Source organism: Varroa destructor, unplaced genomic scaffold, assembly GCF_002443255.2.
Source record: "Varroa destructor unplaced genomic scaffold, Vdes_3.0 BEIS01000003.1, whole genome shotgun sequence".
Classification (NCBI taxonomy): domain Eukaryota; kingdom Metazoa; phylum Arthropoda; class Arachnida; order Mesostigmata; family Varroidae; genus Varroa; species Varroa destructor.
The window spans coordinates 36,650,492-36,673,568 of record NW_019211456.1 but is presented as its reverse complement, the minus strand read 5'-3'; the positions used below and the strand labels follow the sequence as shown (position 1 = coordinate 36,673,568).

At 44.7% G+C, this 23,077-nt stretch overlaps 1 long non-coding RNA gene across 3 annotated transcripts in view; it reads right to left on the bottom strand.

Moving 5' to 3' along the window:
- Positions 1-5,601: 5,601 nt before the first annotated feature.
- The window catches only part of LOC147756890 (uncharacterized), a 45,372-nt gene continuing 27,896 nt past the window's right edge, over positions 5,602-23,077 (bottom strand). The window contains exons 1-2 of one of the 3 annotated variants that reach the window (XR_015324127.1): positions 13,892-14,427; positions 5,602-8,294 (exon numbers count right to left, since the gene is read on the bottom strand). This is a non-coding gene — a long non-coding RNA (uncharacterized LOC147756890). Of the gene's footprint in view, positions 8,295-11,333; positions 11,474-13,891; positions 14,428-23,077 lie in introns of those variants that run through there. The other 2 variants (XR_015324126.1, XR_015324125.1) reach the window with 2 other exon arrangements.

Genomic DNA, 23,077 nt, shown 5'->3' with positions numbered 1-23,077 from the left:
ACTAAACGTCGCCCAGGGACCCATTAGAGTAAACGTATTCGATTAGTCGGAAAAAGGGAAGTCATCGTTGCTTCTTCATTCAGACGAGATAGAGAGCTAGTTATCATTTTACCGTAGACCATGAATAATCCATTATCAATCTCGTAAACGTAAAAGTTTGCCCTTCCCTTAGCTGATCAAGCCAGTTCGATCACGATGCTAAATTTTTTTTTGTGTAAAATCATTTTCTAATAGTTTTCTTGAACACCCCGCGCTAAAAAAAAGACAACTTAGCTTCGACCTTTAACTTAAAGCAGTTAGATTGCTTCGACAAACAAATCGATACATTAAGTAAAGCTCACTCGCCCCACTTAATTCCCAAGTAATTGAATAACGCTAGAAACATGACTTTGACTCGTTTTGGCTTAGTGTCGTTTCATGCAGTCACCGATGATACGTATACGTATGTTTTTTGGGAACGTTTTCTGTTCTTCAAAGTGCCATGGACCGCGTTATTAGTAGCGACTAATTGGATCTGAACGGTTCCGTGAGATTTTATGCGACGATATTTAGGGCTTGTTCGCCGGAAGTTGGCTTGTATCGCTGCTTACCTTTCGATCGACTATATATGGACTACATACGCTCTTTTCTGCAGCCAGCGTTGATATGTACCTAGTCATCAAAGCACCTTCCTGCAGACTGACACCGTAAAGCTTGATCGTTTTGTGACACTATTCAGGCGCCTGCAATGCGGACTGGTTCTCTCGCCGTCTGAGAACTAACCGGTTTACGAGACATTTAGGTACTTCCTTAAATTCAAGGTCGTCGCTAGCTGTTGCTGTCATTCGCATATGGGCACATGCGTCCCGGTCCCTTCTGTTACATCACTCAACGAAGTCGGCGAATGAGAAGCAAACAGCGGGATGCTGTGTCAGGGACTCATCTACGATAGACCCGTGAAGGCTACCAAACACAAAAGGACAAGTCGCGTGTCCTGCAGTATAACTATGTCTCCGCACTGACGCACCGTTGAGATCAGTTGTTCTTAGATTATAGTCTATTAATCGAAGAGCTAAGGATCAACGAGGTTCGTCTTTTGGTGATTAATCGAAGTAATTTGACAAAAAATGAACATGGGTAATACGCTACTTTGACACTGAATGAACTGTCCCGTAAACAGTTAGTGATAATATATATAGTATAGACTATGTGCATGTATGTTAAAGTTGTACGTCTAATTGCTGTTAATCTAGGTAAATCTTCGCCTCCTAGCAGTGCGATTAGAGAAATCGTCTATTTTCACTTAGGTGTCTTTACACGTTTTAGAATGAATCGCTTCATTCATAGCTTGCCGTTTGTATCTCGGAAGTTTCTTTTTCGAAGATCTGTATGTATAAGAGATCTGTGTGTTTCTCTACATATGTGTCTACGTAGCGATAGTATTGTAGTTATACGGGACTTGTCATCTTCATTCGGTGAGTTCGCGCGTGATGGTGTCGCCTCTCGCGTGCACCGTTCACTCATATGCTTTCTTACGAGCGATCACAGCTCCAATCCGCGTTTTGCAGCGAGGTTGACCCATATCCATTTCAGCGGCAGCAACGTCTCAAGGTTGTTTTGCATCTTCCCTTTGCAATTGCTCAGCCACGAATAGCAGTGGCCACGACGAAGACTAGACGCCCATTCAAAAACGAAGACGACGAAAGGCACTACGGTCGCTACGACTATCGGCCATATGGCTTTACCAGGCGACTCACTATGCCGGACCTTCACAGTTGAGGGATCCATCGACAGTCCACCAGTATTATTATTACAGCTATAGCAACATATGTGAGTACACATACACACGCACAGACTCATACAGATTTTAAAGGAGGTTCTGACTCAACGGGCTACGGGCCCGTCCCACGGCCATATGGTCGTCAACGGGCGGATAGCTGGCTAACCTTCCTGCTCGCTGGTGCCGCTTGACGCTCCGAGCTGAGCGCGCGAAGCGCCTCGAACGGTGGAGCAGAGAGCGATCCACGTTCGGGAACGTAGCTATTGTACCACTGTGGAACCACAATACGGTGCTGAGCATAGTATGGAGCGCGTGTCGTTGTCTTCCATTGTTTTCGTTATTGATTAACTGAAAAAAACTGTTTCTTACTGAATTTCAAAAAAAAATAAAACAGCATCTATTTCATATGGTTTTAGTGTACTGGATACTCTGGCTGTGAATACCTGGTTCTTAAATACTTTGAGGTTCTGCGTTTAATACGTGAGAACGGTTAAAATGGACAAAATGAAAATCTGTTGATACAGGATTACAAAAAGGCTATTCTGTGTAATGAATCACACTGAAAACAGAAAACTTATTTTACCAGCTGGAAAGTTGGCTATCACATAAGAGATTTATCTTTAGAGGGTCTCTTGTGCTACAAACAGACATTAAAGAAGCACTTCTTTCCTCTTTTCTCTCGAAAAGACAGGTGTGTCACACATCTTTTAGAAGACGTGTCCTATTCAAAGGTCTAATGGCGTTGATCAGACCAATCAAGTATGGCAACCCAGAAGCAGCTATATCAATCGTTTCCGCCGATAGACAATCCGCTACCGATAGTATTAGTGAAAGAACGTGCCCCTTTTATTCTCTGTCTTTATTTATGTAGCTGTTCATTCATTAACGGCAAAAGGCTCGGCGTAAGTGAACACCTTTCTACCTAACAGCTGTCTTGCAACCTGCGGCGTCTTAAATTCTGCCGTTGTAAATTTCCAACCTCCTTAATATGATGCTATATATTTCAAGTTCTATATTTGTTAACTTTTTTCGTTCTTTTTAAATGAAGTCCTCTTGAGAACTATTGCGGCTTTAGTTGCTATTAATAAACCTTGGCGTACTGCACGCGAATCTCTTCATTTTCCTGTATCTACTTCCCTCGTCTGTCCTCCTTGTCACCGACCCTTCCTCGGCAGATCGCTTCTGCTGCCAATTTTTCTTCGATATAGAGACATCTTCGGCAGATGAAACCTGCTATAAAGCTGTACAGACTCCAGGAGGCAATCAACCTTTATCGGTGCGTGCTTACTACGACAGCCTGCTGTTCTCTGGCGCCAGAAGACGTCCGGTGTTTTGAAGTCGTCTATCGAGGATTTTTGCTACGCAACGGCTGCTGTTTCTGGCGCAACATACGTGAGCTACTTCGTCCGCTGTCACAGATGGTGTTTCCACCGGCTATTGTCGTTTGCTTTCTGAAAATCATTCCCAGAAAAAGCCGGATGGGTTTGGCTATTGCATGCGACTTGGGGGTTCTTAGACCTACTGCTGTTGTCTTATGGCACCGGTGTTCAGTATCGTGGTCGTGTTCATACGTATGCATAGTAAGCCATTGCAAATGAGCTGTTGCCTGCCACCGTAAACAATACATACTCCCGGTCTGCCGACATCCATGCCGCTGGACGGTTTGGCCTTCACAGCCTGTTCTGGTTATTAAGGCGCAATCTGTCCTCATCGTTCAGTTCGTTGTCGACCGCTTCCTGGCTGGCTATATTACTACTACCGGCACATCTCGAACTGCGCTAACTTTCCTGCTGCGCCATCACTCTCCATAAGTTCTACTAGTACTTGTCGATTTTGTAGTCGGTCCATTGTCGTCGTCAACAACTCCGCGCTCTTTTGGGTCTGTTCTACGATAATACTATCGGCAAATTATAGGATCCGTCCAGGCTAGAAACTCTGTGTATTGCCGTTGCACACTGAGTGCGCTACAGTCGTGCCGGTCATGACAAGGTTCACGAGAGCGTAGCAGAAGCACGGATCTAGAACGTTTACTAGTTTTGCACTGTGGCTCTGCGCTCTGATCTATCTACGAAGTGAAGCCCAAGCGAAGACCCAGGACAAAGAAGATCATTTCTCTCCCATAACAGCGTTTAGCATAACATTAGGCTGCTTTTCGCTCTCTAGTGGTTCTTCGATCGTCTGGTGACTGGAGGCGACCGCGTTCAACGCCACAGTCAACCTGCGTAAGTACATGCGTAAGTCCAATTGTGTACAGGCAAGATCTAAGCAGGCAGAAATCTAATAAACCTTCCTTTCTTTTTTGTTGTCCTCCGACTTCTGCACCGTGCGATGCTTGCTTGCTTGCTGGCTACTCTTGAGCTTTCGGCAGAAGTATTAAATCGGCCTGTCGTCTTTAGTTCTACGTCGTCTGGCTCTCCAAGTTTGGTTCGTTTTCGATCAGCTGATTGCGCTGGATGAGTTAAAGCTCTTGGGAAGGGTAGGACAGAAAAATAGGATAGTTCTAAGAGGCGAGAAAGAGTGGGGCGCTTCTAAGGGAACGCACTGGTTCGGGGGAACACGGGGGTTGTTTGGTGCGTTTAAGTAGGATAGTGGCCGTAGGCTACCTATCTTACTCACATTTCAAGGGGCTGCACTTGTGGGAACTGCCGTTGACAGTGTGAACTTTCCTATGGGCAAGAACTGCCTGCTCTAGTCTAGGTATGGGACGACGCTGGCTGGTTTTTCGGATAGTTGGGGTGGATGAGGGAGGTGTGCAAGCTACTTCATGTGCAAGCAGTATACCGATGAAAATGAAGCGTCGGTGGCCGCATACGCAGGATCAGGGAAGCGGCAGCAGGTCTTTAACAAGAAAAGGCTTATGTGAAGGCTTACAAAAGTTCAAACGTGAGGGGACAGATTGGAGTCAGTGCAGTCCTTTTGTTCGATCCTGGAAACAGTGTATACTGATGTTCTAAATGTGAACAACCAATGCAAGCTTTGACAAAGTTACAAGTTGAAATGTTGATCTTCAACATTTAAGAATTTGAATAGCAAAAGTGTTTCCATGTATAAAACTGGCCATAGTTTTGTAATGAATTGCTGAATAACACTTTTATATGAGAAGGGTTTTTGTGGAAAACATAGTCTTTTTTTAATGAAAAACAAGCGTAAGGGCTAAACAGTCTTCTATCAACTAGAACTATTCGCCAGGTTTAGTCGTGTTTCCTTTGCGGGATTCCGCGAACCTGTGGATCAGTGTGTTTTGAAAGATATCTAGGCGTCGTTGCACAGAAAAGGCTCAAGTCCGTTTTCAAAGTACACACCCCGAACTTTACGCTCGGAGATCCATTGATATTGCTTCTCTTATTCGTTGCATATATAAGAACAAAAAACTGTTTTCATACTTTAGCCTTTGGCAATACGGTCGTGTTTCCATGGAAACGGGCTTGATCCAATCTTTGAGCTATTAGTAATTGTTGAAATTTTTCTATAGCTTTGAGAATCCGCGAAGTAATCTTGATGACATTTGCAACCTAAATATAACAAAAGTTAGTTAAACCACATGATCTTCTTTTAGGTGGATCTGAGTCTATACGAATACCCTTAGAAAATATTTTCCAGATTACCAGGATGACATATATATAGAAAATTGATTGATCAGCACTTTTACACGGAAACGTTCCATGATATGGGGCATATAACACAAAATAGAATATCTCATCATATCAACAATCTTCAATCTACAACTAGTCATCAAAAAATCATCGTTGGAATTTACGTTTAGCAATGATTACACGCACTCTACAGTATGTAATAATGGAATTGATATTGGAGAACGCGCATTAACTATGCTATGCAATGGCAAAAATAGCAGATATGCTATAACGGTAATAAACATCAAGTAAAGAAGAAAACAACGGGCCATTTTATCTATATTAATTTTGATTCTTGGTGCGTTAATGGCAGCGAAAGCATAAGGACACGTTAGGTACCGAAACAGCTGAATTATAGCACTTGGATGCGTTTCTATTAAAACATGTATCGAGAATCCAGCTGATGCTTTGGAGGAGAGTCACGGATGGTGTTTGAACTTTCGCGACTCTTCATTAATATTTTTCGCTTTTTTACTTCGATGAAAATACTTTCTTTTGTTTCGACTATCGGCCTGCCGACAGTCATTAATCGAGGCTCATATGTGCCTGACTTTTCCTTTTCCGCTAAAGCGGCAAGGCTTCTGGTGGAAAGACTGCTAAGGCTTTTTAGAACTCACGCCGTTCATTTCCTGCTTCTTCATATGAATGTCCTAGAAAGAGGAAGCAACTAAAGATCGACGTTAAACATTTGGCCTGGTGTTCTAGTCAATTAAAATATTTTTAGGCTTCCCTACCTAACTCTGTCTAGTCATAAGGGCCTATGGAATCGGTTGGGTTTAAACCAAATTTTTTCGCGCCATGTTATGTACAGGCGAACACACAAACGATGTAATAAATTGAATACGGCCCCTTAGACTGGTTCGTTCTAAGCCAACTGGACGACATATACGGCGGTCTATTTAGCATTATACTCCTTAATATTCCAATGCACCGCGGGAACTGTAGGACATTTCAGACATTCGGTCCTATTCGCCGGCAACATTCACAGTTGTAGTACTCACCAGAGTTCTCTTCTCCGCTTGGGCCGCAAAGGTGCTTTACTGATCCTTCACCCAGGCGAGTCTAATGGCAATTTAATTCGAAAGGTCGACTATAAGCTTCTGTACTTTCGGATATGTTCTTTTGCTTTTGGACGCTCTTAATAAACAATACGGAACTTAAGTAAAATGATCACCCAAGGATAAAAATGAAACCACAACTATAGCCCTCTAATGAACTAAGTTCATATGCGAAGAATGTGCCTACTTAGCTGGTGACGTGCAAAATGCAATGAAGTACCTTAAACAGAATCTACTTATAGCAGATAAATATATGCAGTGTTTTAAGGGCGCTGTGTTCTTCAATGGTCCTCTGTGCCGTTCTCTGGGCTATCTGATTCATTGTGGTTGAGTAATCATGCACCTTATTTAATAAACGTAGGGCGCTTGTTTTATTTCTCAACAATACATCCGTCCATACATGTCCTCATGTTTCGTTTGCAAAATGCAAGAATTAACTTATTAAATATGATATTTTTGTTTTGTTCGTGAGCCATCACTTTATTATCAAGTCCTACTGGACTTCCTATATTTGGCAGCGAAAACAGACATTCCTTTATCCGTAAGTAGGGTAGATTTTGTCTATGACTGCTCTTTGTGGGCTCTTTTGCAAGTCACAATAGCTATCACAGTATCTGCTTAAGACCTACATGTAGATATACAAAAAAAGAACAAGGACAAGTCCCCTTTCACTGCTACGACGAGCTTTCTTTTTTCGGCGTTCAAAATCAGTTGTACTTTTGCCAGGACAACGCCGACCTGCAGACGGCAGCCGCCACAGCTGATCACAAGGGGCTGCTGCTGCCGCTACCTGCGACAAAAAAAAAATAGCAGCGGCACCATCACCAATAGCAAGGTCTTTCCCACGGCTTAGCCACCTTTCTTCCAGAAGTGAGCAAGGAGTCCAAGCGGACACCGACCGACACTCGCGCGCTCTATTTGGCCTTAGGGCCAACAACGCGGCCGTCAAAGCCACCGCCGTTGCGGCCACAGCGAGACTAGACAAACTTAAAAGCCAAGCCCGATTTTGCGCATTCTACGAAGGTCAGTTATTATGCCTGTTTCCGAAGAACCTATGCATAGGTGTACTCCCATACATCCGCAACTAGACAAAGGTGCAGACTCACTGCGAGCAGGATTTTGCTCTCAAATTCATCGAGCTCTATACGCTCAGTATTGGCCGGCGGTTCCCACAGACAACGACCATTGGCCGTCGGTAGCGACACCAACAGCCAGGTCGTTCATGGTGGCTTTCGTTTGCTCGCCGGTCGTTCGAGGTTGCGGTGTGGTTCGTCAGGTCCCGGTAAGAGAGTACCGAAGCAGTTCCGTTTGGCCGCTGGGAGCTTCCTGCCCTGAGATCGACTCTGCCACAAAACGAAGTTCTGTGAGGACGTCGAGAATGGTCATGTCCATCGTCATGATTCATAAAATCGTAGTTAAATAGCACCGTACATATGTTCGAGGGCTCCCTGTTGGCCGCTATATTTTCATCGACTAATTATATTCTAGAATTAGTCTTATGGCGCTTAGTTTAGCGTTGAGTTTTTATTTGGAGTTTACCTACAGTCATGCGCATCGTGGCACGAATCTCAAGGTTTTTCTGCGACGCTCCTTGTGCTGCCGAAGAGAGCTGCACGATAGAATAGCGGAGCTGTAGAGAAGATGTCCAGGTGTTGAGGGTTCGTGGGAGACAGGAAACCACGGGCCGGAGCAACGGCTGAGGACCAAGAGCAAAAGCCTCTACGACAAGCCTAGCCCTATGCACCAGTTGTACTTACTTATTTACTTCTTATAGTTGAAAATCTGACAAGACAGCATCAGGCCAAATTGCCCAGAAGTTGGGCGTTCACTCCTTCATAGTGGTATCTGAAAAAGTTTTGAATAATAAGAAATACAATGACTAATATCGGTTAATTGCACAACTAATTGACAAAGCCTAAGTCGACGCTTGACCATGATGGCGCAAGAGTCATTGGAGTAATTACTGGTAATAGCCATGTTTTTATAAGCAATGACAATGTTTGCTGATGAACTCCTTTTCGCTAACTAAGACGATTTGAAAATATTATAGGTATAAGAAAAAGATTTTTAGAGAACCAGGCTTGCGATCAACACTCAGTTAGAGCTGCTCTATGCTAATTAAAAGTATAAGTAATAGAGGTGTAGTAAGTAAAAAACACATTCAACATTGCATATATGTAGCCGCTGTGCGCAAGTGCAGGCTCGCACGGTCAGGTACTCACTCCCCTTTATCGACAACAGTCAACTGTGCGAACAAGGGCAGATTTCTAGAAAATGTTTGTTGCTGTAAACTGATTGAAAAAAACCTGATAACAAAAAAAGAAAAATTCAGGCACCAAAGTGCCACACTCAATGAGAGAATCCTCAGTTCTCTGATCAAGCAATAGTGATACACTTCAACAAACTGAGACGAGCGGCTATCGAATTAATTCGTATTAGATCGAATACCGATTCTCATAGAAATACTGAATACGAAGCTGTTGTAAATGCCGAAAATATAAGTTCTTCATTTTAATTTTACCGACGCAAACGGGACAAGCTGTCAATCGCCTTTGGCTGACGCGTGCCGAACCGCAATTCAGCGACAGATGTTGCTATTATATAATACAGCATAGCTGGCGCTCTTTGGTGCGCGTTCTTTTCATGTTTTTCTTTTCGCGCTCCTCTGTGCCTGTTTTTCGTTCGTGTTCTTGAGCACTTTATTGCTTCTTATCTATCTAGATAGATATATGTATAAATGAAGGGAGCGTATTAGCATCGAGAATTAATACCGAAGAACGGAATAACGACCATCTGGCGTCACCGGCATCGCGTCTCATATCGCGAAAGACGTTAGCAGCGGCGTCGTCGCTGTTTCAGTGTTGAAAATATTGGTCGTCGCTCGTAAACGACCGAATGCTGGCCTTATGACATGCTCGTACTAGAAGGAAGCTTACTCCTGACAGTGACATAGTGAACATATACTATCGATGAAGGGCAAGCGGATATTGTCATGTTGGAACAGATATGGATTGACGCACCTGTAGGTGTAGGTCGAGATTATGAAAAAGGCTAGCTAGCGTTAGTGACCGGCTATTGATAACAATAATAATAAACTCCCTCAAATTGCGAAATTTACGTTCGTTCAAACACCCGTGATGGTGATGGTGATGTGATGTTCATACCTTCAGATCTGACTTAATTCTATCGGATCGTCCCATACGTTCGCTTCGGAATCATGCCTAATTTTGGATAGGAACTTTTTCACCCATAGAACTTAACGCGATGATATATTAATTGTTATTAGAGGTGACCCTTGTTCGCTACGTTTCAGTTCTATCTATTCGGAGATTAGTATTTTTATTTTTGATAGACTAGTTACCCGTAATTTTGCACACCTAAAGATGCAGAAGTTTTCCAGTTCTGCAAGGATTGGTAGCGGACAATCGAAAGGGGCAACGTCGGGACTATAAGATGATACAGCTAAGACTTATGAAGCTGGGCGTTATCATGAAGAAGCCATTTACTTCGTATGTGCCATACCGGACGCATTTCTGAATGCTTCATCTTGTACATTTCAGTTGTTTGGGAGAAGCTCATAGAAAAGTACTTGCTTATAGTTTCACTGGATGCACACCACGACGATGATTACCTTCTCTGGAGAGAACCCAGTTTAACTCTCATTTGGAGGGCATTACTACGCTTTGACCAGGATCGGCTCCAAGTTTCATTATTCATTTTCTACAGCCAAAAGAGTACTGCACTCGTCCACTTACAGAAGGTAAGCGAGTATCAGCGAGTGATCGACCAACTCAAATGTCTATCCGATTGACATAATTGCTTGATGTTTTGGATTTGGATATATTGGCGAAAGCTCATCTGCGAGCCCTGGTCGGCTACAGTAACACGTTCAGCGTCCCCTTAGTCTGAAGGTCATTTTTCCCTCGTGGGAAACGTGGGGAGGGACGTGTTTTACCCTCGACGCTAGAGTCATCTCTTCGAAAACGAGTAACATATTATTTTTACAAACAAAATGCATTAGAATCACACTGGCCGTTTCGAGAAATGCCAGTAATTTCACATAATCATCATTCCCATCTCGCGAGGCTCATGCAACGTAACTGAAACGTGTGATCGAACCTGACGCTAAATAACAACTTGTACAAATACAAAACAAGCTTGTTTGTAGCGTCAAAAATTAAATTAACTTAAACAAATCTCGAACGAATATGTGACGCGGCCAACTAATATTATACTCAAATTGAATTTTATTCTCTAGCGTTTAAAAGCGACGGCATAAAGTAAGCAAAAGCCCGGTCAACAGAGCTGTCGTTACGGCAGTTGTGTAGCGTTGACGTTGCGACGGCATCGTAGCTAGAAGGGCGTATTGCCTAATTTATCATGGTAGGATGGTTATTGGTGAAAAAGTTTGTCCTACATAAAAAACATATCAAAACGTTGTAACTTTAATTACTTTAAAAGGTGCAACTCAACAAGGAGACTTCCTGTGAGTAAACTCCACAATTCCCCCGCCCTAGTTACTCTAACAGGAGCATTAGCGCCAGCAGACAGGAGTCCAGTTGAATCCTTGTGATGTACGTTCAACAACGGTCGCCCGCGAACAAATGCAGCGCTTTTTAGTGAACCGCTCGAGCCACAATATAAGCCCAATCCGAATGGTTTGTGTGAGCATTTCCCCATTTTCGAACGATAGTTCACCATCCCCTTACTTGCTTCCTTGGATGCAATTCGATAACTTTGGCTGCCTGAGTGAAGTCGGCTCGCACAGTCACTTACTACCGATAGCGAAGTGCCAGGTCGGCGAGCCTGAGAACCGTAATACTATTCGAAGCTCTATACAAGTTCAGCATAATTACAAGGCAGCAGGACTGCTTCACTTCCTACCTGCTTCAATCCAGTAGTGACACCGTACGATCCGGTCGCATGGGAATGAACCGTTTAATTAACCAGCGACAACTAGAAACGTCGAAGCCATCACCTCCATACGCCAGTATACATTTACATCAAACGATCTAATTTGAATCAACGCCAATAACGAGCCTGAGAAGGCCAAAATAAAAACAAGATTATAAATGACGTCTCGCCATTTATCACGTTGCCCGTTGCATTTCAGGGGGTCGATTGGCACAGCTAAGTTTCATAGATATTGTCCCTGTATGCACCAAATATTGACCCTTTGATCAACGTATTGATCATGAGAAGACAACGGCCAATTTTGTTTCTAAGACAATCTGCCGAGTGAAAATATCTTCTGCATGGGTGTATATTGTCTATAACTAGAATTACGTATACCTAGGCTGCGGACTGGTGGCCGTTTGAAGTGCCCGAACCTACTCTCTGTGTCTACGTAGTTATTTACCCTCAATTAGAAATCCCGCAAGTTTCGCATCGAACTACCTGAAAACGTCAAACTCCTCCGCATATGCCTTCTCGCGTACTCAAGTGAACAAGTTCGCTAAATAAGTAAATATTCCTTCATAGAAAGAACTTAGCTGATTTTTCAAGTGCCATCTTTCCGCGTTTGACAATTTCTCTCATGAAAGAGCACAGTTTTTCCCAGCCAACTTTTCGACCGTAGACGTTTAAACACCAATGATTTTCTGTCTCCATTGCATGTCAATTGCCGAATCAGAGATTGTTTTCGATCAGCTGTTTCTTAGCAAAAACACGACCTCATTTGGCTCGGTCGCCGTACGGCTGTCGTGATTCTTTTCATTGGGTTGGTACTCTTTAAGCCGATGAAACAGTGATCAGAGCAGGCGCTTCATCATTACGAGCATTTACAATTCATCCGTCAGTCGCGTGTACCAGATGCCTCCTCTGTAATTGGCCGCCAGCCAACGACTTTTCGAAGACAAATAGGTTTGCCATTTTGGTTCGTTTATTATTAGAGTAGGCAGGCAACAGCCAGCTGTAACGTAGGGATTAACTAGCGAATATGTAAGGCACTGTCGCGTCAAACGACGCAAAACTTACAATGGGAGAAAATCGAGAATTTTCTTATAATTCAGCACACACAGTTATCTTAGTTCAGCAGCGGTCCCAAATAGCTACTGCTACTCTATTTATTAGCCTTTCAATAAATTATTTATTAAATGACATTCCATCCGTTCGAGGGTTCAATTTTGGGCTAACACTTGTAGAACCGCGAAACATGCGTACCCCAACAGCTTCTTATATATTATGACTTTGTCCATTTTAGAAGACATTTGTTTGTGTGTTATGTAATTTTTTCGTCAAACTCGATCTTGCTATAGAAAAACAAACTGTTAGATCTTATTGATATTTTCTTAACGCTTCCTAAGCCAAAATTGAGGCAGGTACATTTACGTTCACGGCTAGATTGTTACGTTAAGTCTGCGCTATTTTGATTGATGGCTTCCCGTTATTTTTCGGGCAATACCTAAATCCTGGAACTCTGAAACCTCTGTGGTTGCTGAAGGAAAAATAGTCACAGGCTTATCGATCTATTGGAACTATGTGGACACCATTAAAGCTGCTGTGCGCAGGGCCAACAGATGATAGTATAATAGTGCAAGGTTAAGCCTGTATGGTCCCTGCATTTTTGTTAGGCAGCTAAGCATGTGCCTTCTCTATTAAAAAATTTCAGCCGATTTTTTTTCAGTAGTTTTGTTGCAGTCTTGTTAGTTGTTGCCAATAGAGATCCGAATTGATCGTCTTGTCAGGCGGCAGCAGCGATTCCTTTCCAAACTCACCAGACGCAGAGAATCGCATTTCTAACATCAGTATAGGTATAGCCATTGGTGGCACATTTTTTAATTTGCACATGTTTAACATATGTGGTTCGCTTTTGGTCAGTCCCTCTACAAATAGTTGGGACTCCTGTTGAGTGTCACAGATAAAAGTACTTGATGGATACGATGGAGTAAATTATTCAACTTACGCCTAATTTTTTCTATAGCCTACTTATATGCAAACCCTCCTATGAAAAACAATATACGTATAGATAAATATTAAGGGGGGAGAGAGGGAGAGAGATTATGGGGTGAAACTTATCCTTTGTATGTACGTCAGATGCTAGGCTATTCGGGCTGTGAAATATATGAGTTTCCTGAAAGGCTTCTTTTATCAGCATTGGACAAACGAATCTGTCTGCAGATTCACCCTGCTTATTTTTTTAGACCCAAATCAGCATAAGATTCGACAGATGATCTGGGCTTTGCTTGTCAACATATCTTATACTCAAATTGCACGATCTATGTCTTTTACATAACTAAATGTAAATATATTCTGCCGACTGCGTATTGGCGAAGGAGCAATTGGCCCAATCCCGTAGTTATTTGGCACTGAATTAGATGTCCACCCCCTGGAACAAGCGCGCACCCCTTCTGACCGTGGTCAAAACAGTGGAGGATCTATATGTAATTTAGCAATCAGTATATCGCGAAAGTTTTACGAGATTAAACTCATACCCTACCCACCTTGGGCATCGAGTAAATTCAGCCCTTTAATCCTTCCGTCAGGCGTGTCTGGGCTTTGTCTGGGCAGATGAACGGCATCGAGTGACCATGTTTTCTAACTGTAAAGTGAAAATGGGCAATATATAATAACTAGCAGACAGAAAAGGTAAAGGTATCGGTCGAAGCCCTGCATCATTACTCGTACCATTATCACTATGGTACCATATTGTATAGATGATGCGTAGGAGAAGACCAATAGTTATTGATAGTTTGTGCCGCAGTGTTATAAATACTCTGGCGGTTTATAACGGCATCGTATCATATACAGTTCAACAACAGTCTACGAGGGATGTCACCTGAATGGGTAGTTGCTCTACGCTTAGCTATGTGAGGCCTCAGGTTGGCTGTCGGGTTTAGAACACAACAATCGCTCTATATCTTTGATAATCTTCCGCTTTTCGCTTAGTCGCTGTCCTCAATTTGAGAAGGGCACCTTACGGCGAGCGAGCTATATCGGCGATCAGTACAATCAGAGTCAACCTTCACTACATCCTTAATCGGTAAGTCACACAACAGGACAGCGATAAAACAATGAATGAATGACGACATACGGCGCAAGCAAGCTGCGTAGCAAGGTTATGGTGGCATGGCACAGGATCCCAATACTGCATCCATGGAGCAGCAGATATTAGAGAGGAAAAAAGTGATGGCACACGCCGTTGGCTGGTACCAACGCGCTAGTTCGCTCTGGGGACGAGCTCAGCGGCATATGCTACGGCTTGAGATAGGATCGACTGGATTCAGGAGATGTGATGGCCTTCAGTAAAGCAGCGAGACGCGCGTGCCACCATCCAGCATCGAGTCCATCGTTTCCTCGTCGGCTCTCGGCCAGACAGCCATTGCGGCAACCCTTCATTTTGCTTCTTCCTGATCGTAATATTAGTTCGGCCATGGCAGCAGCCTCTGGGTATTAAACAAAGATTCTGCGTGTATAAATATCTACCGTAGCTCGATGGGGTAACCAAGGTCAGCAAATCGCAACGGATTTCCTCATCGACGCGGATCGGCTGAGCTATCATCCTGGTCACAAACTACAGCGATCATCGGTGCGCGGTTGCGCTCGCCAGGACGTCGTCATACAAAATAAGAGTTTAGTCGTCTAAAAAGTTTCTCGCGACTTTATCTACGAAGAGCTCAATCGTGAACGAACCCTTTAGCCTAGTTGTGCAGGCTACAGATAGCGTCCCATGAAGGCCCGGTGCATGACCCCGGACAGACGCAGCTTCCGCTTACCGAATCAAGCGGACTCTCAGTCACATTTTGTAGGGACATAGTAGTCCGCAGGTTGGCGCACATCGACTCCTCGTAGAGACCGAAGGCACTGGATTCGCGTCACAGCATTGAAGTTGATTTCCGGGTCCGTAAATTGAAATAGGTCTTGAAGCATCGGAAACAGGAGCTCACGAAATAATTCGTTTTGTTCAATTCAAGCCGTTAGTTAGGAGGTGTGCGCATGAGTTTCGTTTAGAACTGAGTTACGTAACTGTTGATTGCCCATTATGAGAGTGCGTCCTTGCTGCTACAACACATGAAAGGCGCAATGCTAGTCTAGGTGAATCAGCTCGTGAGAAAAAACAACAATACGAAAGTTAGTTTTCTCCTTACTTCCAAGTTTACTTATGTGCGCGTAGCAATGTCCAAGAACAAATCTAACCTGGAAGCCTGTCGGAAAGACATTGATCGGCAGAGATTGTTGTCTTCATAACGACGACTAAACTCTAAACAGGAACTAGTTGGACGAGGGCAGCGACCCCCAACGATTGTCGTGTGCCAAACACCGCAGCACAACGAAAACTCAACAACCGGAGCATAAGAAAGAAGACGCTTAGAACCCGGTAGTACTATCGTCCCTTCGTCGTTTATGGTTCAGAGTGCACTCGGATGGCGGCGCCTCCTCCGGTCACCTACCTACCTACCTACCTACCTAGTCTTCCTCATTGTCCATCTTAGATATTGACCGTTCCGTCTGTTACATCACCGGTCTCAGAGCAGATGTCAAGGTTCAACAGCCTTACCGTAGCAGCAATGGCCGTATCCTTCTGCTTCTGCGATCGTCACTTGATGACTGCGCGATTGCCGCATGACAGATATCCGTTGTATCAGCAGCAGTAATAGCAGACGAACCAGAAGACTGCTCAAGAGATTCAAGATGGCGCTTTCCTATAGGAAGGTACTGCGCTGGAGTTGGCCGGCCTGCCCGGCCGCCCGCCTGCCCGTCGGCCAGCGCGTTAGGACAAGAGACAACGCCAATCGTCGAACACTTCACAGTGCAGCAACCAGCAGCCAAAGGTCGTCCAAGTTCATTCAATAGTGCTAGGAGCTAACTTCGTTTGTTAATCTATACCTCAGTACGGTGGGAGTGGTTAGAGTCGACGGCCGGCCATATCGCGGAAGCAGCTTCATGGGAGCGCTGTCAATGACCGGGTGATCTAACGGAGCTCGTTGTAGCAACAGTAGCAGAAACAACATCGACCGCGCAAGATGGCCGAAGAAGGTTGATGAACTGTACATAGACAAGGACCCCGTTCTCCTACGCGTCGTCCGTAAGACTACTATACATACCATCTACCTCAGTAGTGTTGCTGCAACTGTCTACAGAAAACAACATTTGTACTATTCGGTGTAGGACTCGCGTTGACTTGGATGCGCCGATTGGGTCGGCAAGTTGTTGTTTCATGGGAGCGGGGTCACACGCGGAAGTGTTAGCAGGAGGATCCATACGCCCTGAGCGGCGCCACCAAAAACTGTATTGGTATAAAGCAATCAATCGATAGTCATTCATGAACTAAATTCATGGAGATCACAGATATCCGATTGGCCGAATTACTCTGTGACCGGAGCAGTGGGTCTCGATAGATTCGCGAGCGTTTTCCGAGTTTGTTGTTTACAAACAACGGGATCGTTCATAAATTACAGAACACTATTCACCAGATACTGTGAATTCTTATAGATAGCAGCGTCGCGTCAAAAGACGAGAGCACGTCATTCATTATTCGAAAGTTTGGATAACGCCTCATATGGTTTATGCTACTGTAATACATTTCTGCAGCAGTAGCTGTTGCTGATCAACATCCGGCGTCGTCATATGTTGCCAGCGAATTGTATACACAGGCAATAGGATTAGTTAGAATCAAACACGGCTGATCCCTCCGAAATGTTTCCTCTTAGTAAAATACTTATGACTCACGAATAAGTATTGGATGTTAACGCTCGGAACGTCGCTAGATGATTATATTGATCGTCGTTTTCCTTCAGCGGTTTGTTCACCGCTTCGTATAGAAGAAGACCAAATGGTGTTGGAATCATAAACAATAAATGCACAAAGAAGCAGATGTCGATATAGTGAATCGGCTCACTGCTATAGTCTAGCCAAAGCGGACACGTTACCGGATCCATCGCACAAGATACTGCAGTTACGATGCAACAATAACCCCCGGAGGGACGTCGGACCAATGCCCGATGGCGTATCGATCTGCCTGCCTGTTTACGTTAAAGCATAAAAACGTTCAGACCACGGGGTCCTGATGGCCAGCGGGGAAATGGGTACCAGCCAGGAGTGTCAGCTACCGCCATTCAAAGACTTCGAGCCCGTTCTGTTGAAGTAAGGAGGTTTCAGAAGCGACATATCGACTCAATGCAGCTTGATCGGTTGTTTGTGTCTAACCTGTTGTTGATTGTTCATTCGCCCGTTCGTGGCTAATTCCGGCAGTATTTGCTTCTCCTGCATATGGGCATGACGCGTTTCGAGTGAGATCTAGAACCAGGATGGCATATGCCGCAATCCGTAAATTTCTCATAACAACTGGTTGGCCATCCTGCCATCAACCTGCTGTATTCGTCCGGGATTTTAGTGAGAGGTCATCGCAAAGTGGACTTCCCACATGTTGCTTTAGCGAATACGGTCATGGCTGTAGTTACTGCTGCCGCCACCGCACATCACAGCTCGGACACCAGATGGATCGGAGCAACAGCGGCACTGCGGGTTTTCATCGACTCCGCACTTCCTTAGTTACCTGATCCCGGTAGAGACACTGATGGTTGTGGGTGAGCGGACGGTAGGACTAATAGACCAAGCGTCTGCTTCTGCTCTACTCAAGCTTTTTAGAAGCCGTTGACCCCAGTTCCGGACTTTAACCTACTAGCATAACGGAGCCTCCTTACCTTTCTTATGTATTCAGTTTATAAGGACTAGAGCTCGATTCCAGCGAGCGACGCCCTTTAGCTGTCGCTTGAACCATATCTGAAGATGGCAGCAGCAATGTCTCGCTGGAGCTTACTGGAGTTCCCAGGCATCATAAGTTAAATTCGGTTAGTTGAACTCGCTGTGAGGTCGTGGACCTTACTTACCGAGTGACATACACCGAGATGATCTGCATGCCCAGCGCATTTTAGCGCCTAGTCTAGGACCATTTGGTGTTCACTAGGAAAATAAATTGAAACACCACTGGAGTACGTTGTTCAATCAGATTTGTACTACACTTAAAATCTTCGAATACGTTGTCATTTGTGAAATCTACTGCAGAAATACTTATCAAGCGCATTTATACTCCTATACTGGGTATAAAGACGTCGGTTACCCATTCATGTGAGTACCGTGCTCCATGCGCCTAGTATTAGGACACTATTGAGTATAGGTCTCTCTGAACAGCTTTGACGTGCTGTAACTCATGTCGAGATAAAGCGCTCCGATATAGTATCAATACATTAAGGCGCCAGGTAGCCGTCAAATAACTGTATTTATCTTGTGATAGCACAACCACGGCCACTGAAAATGTGGTCAGAGACGGATATCTCGCCTCCGCGTGTTTCTACATAACAATCAAATCCAGACTTAAAACTAGCGTCTGGTTGATCCTCAGTGGGGTTCACCTTTCTAGTGACTGAGATCATTGCTACTACCTATGGAATGATATGATTATTCATTGCCATGACTTCTGCAGTACCAAATATATTGATCGGTAGCACCTTAGGACAATGATTTACAGCTGCGTAGACTCTGCCGGAGCGAAACGTACCACTTCAATCCGCTTCGTTCCGCTAGTACAAGTATACGGATACAGAGTATTTCTACGAGGAACGCGCCTCAATAGCCCAACAATTCCCGTCGATTTGCCGAGCTCCCACTGCTCATCGTCGGAGTCTTAAAGCATCGGTGGTATCCACACTGATACAATGTGCCACGGCAGTCGTGTTCAGCGACAATGGCGGCTTTAGCCTGTGTTGTTTCCACCTAATGGATGCCCACTTTTCTCCTAGCAAAAAGCTGACCGTGTTTTTAGTGGGCGGTAGCAACAGCAGGCCACAAGCCAATAGCTCGGGCCAATTCATATCATAGTATCAGTCAGTCTGTGCAGAAGGCCAATGTCATTTAGACGACGAAATCCGTACTGGATTTGGCGCGCTTCTACATGGACTAGCATGGACACGGCCACGAGTCAGTCACTAGAACGCCAACCGATTTCTATGAATGACTGTTGGAGTTTTGGTTTGGTTAACGCTATGTCCTGATGGCCCTGTGTCCCGTTACCAACATACGATTGCTGTTGGATATCTGTAGTCCTGAGTGGATGTGTCAATCAGCGTACAACTACTGGCGTGCGACCGATTCACAGTGAACTGAATGGTTAATATGAGTCGACGGGCTATCGAGTTGTTTATCGAACCGCATACGATTGTACTGATTTGTGACGCGATCACTGAACCCGTCAAATAGATAGCTGTGACGTACAGCGTAAACAGAAGGTAGGCGGCATGGATGTTAGGACACCATTCAACGGCTATGCCTCGCTAAGCTTGTCCTAAGCAAACTTCGAAGACTCACCCTCGTGTACCTTCGTTTGTTCTCGTCTAATTTGTTTATTCAATTTCAATATTTGAGATTTACTTTTGGTTGTCCGAAAGACACAAAAGTCTAGCCGACCCCTGAATGCGTGCAGGAGAATTATGCCAAGGTCAGCTTGGACGGAACTGAATCAAAAGAGACAGAGAAGTAGGCCAGCTCTAAGCATAGGACTAAGCCTTTTGGGCGCTTCTGTTAGCATGACTTCTGGTGTTAGCCCCAGAGGCAACAAAAGGTTGCACAACTACAGGTGCAACTAAGTACGCTCATTAATACGTATTTCATGCCAATCGAATTCTTGTTCGCGTCTTGTCGAGTTTGAATTAGCGAATGTATAAAATCTTGTTTTCTTTATAAAGGAATTGTCTAAGTGTGTATATTTGGCCCACGGTAGAAAAAACTGCATCTGTTGATCGATTGATCCATAGCTAAAGCCTGAATACGTTTCTGGAACCGGTAGCAGAGGGAAGCTGCTATCTTCATCTCAGTGTAGTGCAAAGGAGGCGACCCAGTTCTACTTGGAAAATTGTATCTATGTGCTGAGTTTCTACATCCGGTATCGCCGTTGGGCATTCCATCAGAGGAACGGCTAGGTCCCAGCAATCACGAAACTAAGTCTGTCTGTCTATGTCCGGGCTCAAACCTAGACCACAACGTGCCTCTAAGATTAGCAGGCAACCCCAAAGCGATCTACCTCAAACGGGCGATCTTCTCGTAGATGACCACCGATAAACTAAGTAGACGTTGTCTTCGTTCTTAGCCCGTCCGCGACTTATTTCTAAAGTAATACTAATATCTGCGGATTACCGCCGGCGTCCGAAGCTCTACGGCATTACGGAACCGTATCCAACTGCCATATACTCACGTTTATGCGTACGTATGCCTTATGCATGGAAATTACATGAGTGGCAGCAGGCGGGCGGTTAGCATAAGCCATCCTTTGTTTGTTTGCTTGGTCGGGCCCATTCCTTTTCTACGTCCGAATGCGCTTGGGTATATGCCACGTCGACGTTTCGTCGTCATCAAGCGAGCGGCAGCACCTTCGGCGTAATCTGCTGCCACTGCAGTTCAACCATTCAGCGCAGTTATCGAACCCTGTTTCTGTTTTTTTTCGAACTTCCTGTGATACTTCCCTTCTTCATCTTGTTCTAGGTTCCTGGACGGCGACGACGTCATGTTCATCGTCGTTGCAATCAGCCGTAGAGCCACCAGATGTGTTCCACCAGCGGTCCTGCCCAACTCCAGGCGGTGTTCGGGTCTTCCTCACGCGTGCCCGATGCCTGATGCTATTGCTGCTCCCAGCACTGCCGTTCGCAAGATGATGCTACGTTGGCGGAACGTCTTAACTCTTAAAAACCTGCTGTTACTGATGTTGTTTTTCTTGCTGCTGCTGCTGTCGCTTCTACGTCAATTGGACGACTACAGCTTTCTACGAGCGAGCAAGCGATCAGCAGGCCAGTCAACCTTCGGCCAGCATTCCTTTATTTCAGTTTCGTATTCGTTGTCGTTGCTGTAACTTCGTGTGCTTCGTCCGTTTCGAAGAACCACATGCTTATAAAGCTATAGAGGTACTCACATTAGTTTATATATCGTTGGACTGATCCAGCTAGTTACTATGGTGAAATACATGAAGAAAAGGAGCTCGAGCAGTAAGCCCTGTGAGCTTTCCGTTTAGCATTTAAAAAATGCTAGCAGATAGGGGAAAAACAACGCGCGCCATGTTCTCATAGAGAACAACTTTTACATTATACACTATTAAGAACGTAGCTACTGCTGCGGCCATACCCACCATCGTGGGCTCTTGTACGAAACACGATACTGAGTAAAGGACAGAAACCAATTGTGGCCCGTTCTAAGGTTCATTCGGTTTCCCTGTTGCCTTTGTTGGCGCCTAAACCGTGATTTAACCAATAAAGTGTATATCACGCACAGCTCTACACATTGTATGGTAACGCGTGGCCAAACGGTCTTTCTGTTTTTGTTTTAACAAGCGTCAAACCCTGTGGTCCGTTCTAGCGCACTGTTCCAGTCCAAATATAAGCAGTGTAATAACCACAGAGCACCAATCTCGCATCTGGCTTGATAGCAAGAGGCCGAAACCAACGGAAGTGGAAGAGGGCCACGCAGGTTACAAAGGTCAACGGCAGCATACCGCAATAGCTGTTACTGTAGCCTCCAACCTCGTCAGTTCTAGGCACACGGATGCATACTAATGGTCTCGTACAATTGCTCGTGCAATGGATACACACTCAATATTGGAAAATCCCCAAAGAGAACGTTGCTGGGAAAAGGATCGAAAATCTACATTAACCTCTTTGCCATCACCGTCAGCATTTTCAGACAAGCAGATTCACTAATTGGCGTACGCACTTCTGTGAGGCGAACTTCGATGCTTAGTCTTAATGGGGCACATGTGAGCGTACACCATGTTCATGTGCACGATTTATACTTCGACCAAGGGCTACGCACATATACACACTAGAGGGGAAGCCGAAAAAAGATGTAGAGCTAGTAACGATTATAGGGAATGTTGCTCAACGGCTCCCTAAAATGCTCCATCTTTAGGTCTTTAGGACATGTGCCATTTTTCCGCTGGCTGGTTCAGTAGAGTGACACTTGTTTTCTATAGATTTGCACAGAGGCAGGATGGAAGTTGCCTCGTGTCGACGAACGCGTTTGAGAAGCCGACGGGTGGGCCGACGTGCGAACTGCTAAAAGTTCTTTGTCGCATGACACTGTCTGACGCGTGGTCTAAACGCGATGATGACCAAGCAAGTTACTTATTAGCCTGGATTATGTCTTAAGTGGCGCACCGTCTGTCATCAGCTTTTTGCATATCGATAGTGACGTTCTCGTCGTTGTTTTTAGGCGATTCTTGTTGTTTTGTTGCGGTGCGCGATTACTTGGCAGCGTGACGCGCGGATCGCGCCATGAATAGCATTAGCAAAACGCATAGCAGGACCAAGTACGCCTCCGGCGAAACACAAAACGCTGGCCGTGTCGTTCGAGACAATTGCACAAAAACAAAGTTGATCTCTTGTATGTGCTCGAATATTAGGACGAAATAGTCAGCCCACACGGCATTGTTCTATCCTTGTCTCACTAGATGGCCTTTGATGCCCGACAAAGGTTTCGGTGCCGTACCCGTGCTGATACAGACTATACGCTTGTTGTTTGGCCAAGCATACTTTATCGATCAAAGCCTTAAACGATGGAGGTGCTCTGGCTGTTATCCCATCGCTTCGCTACTATGAGCAACATCATCATTGGTAGAATCACAGAATTAAGGAAAGGAAATACTAAATGGC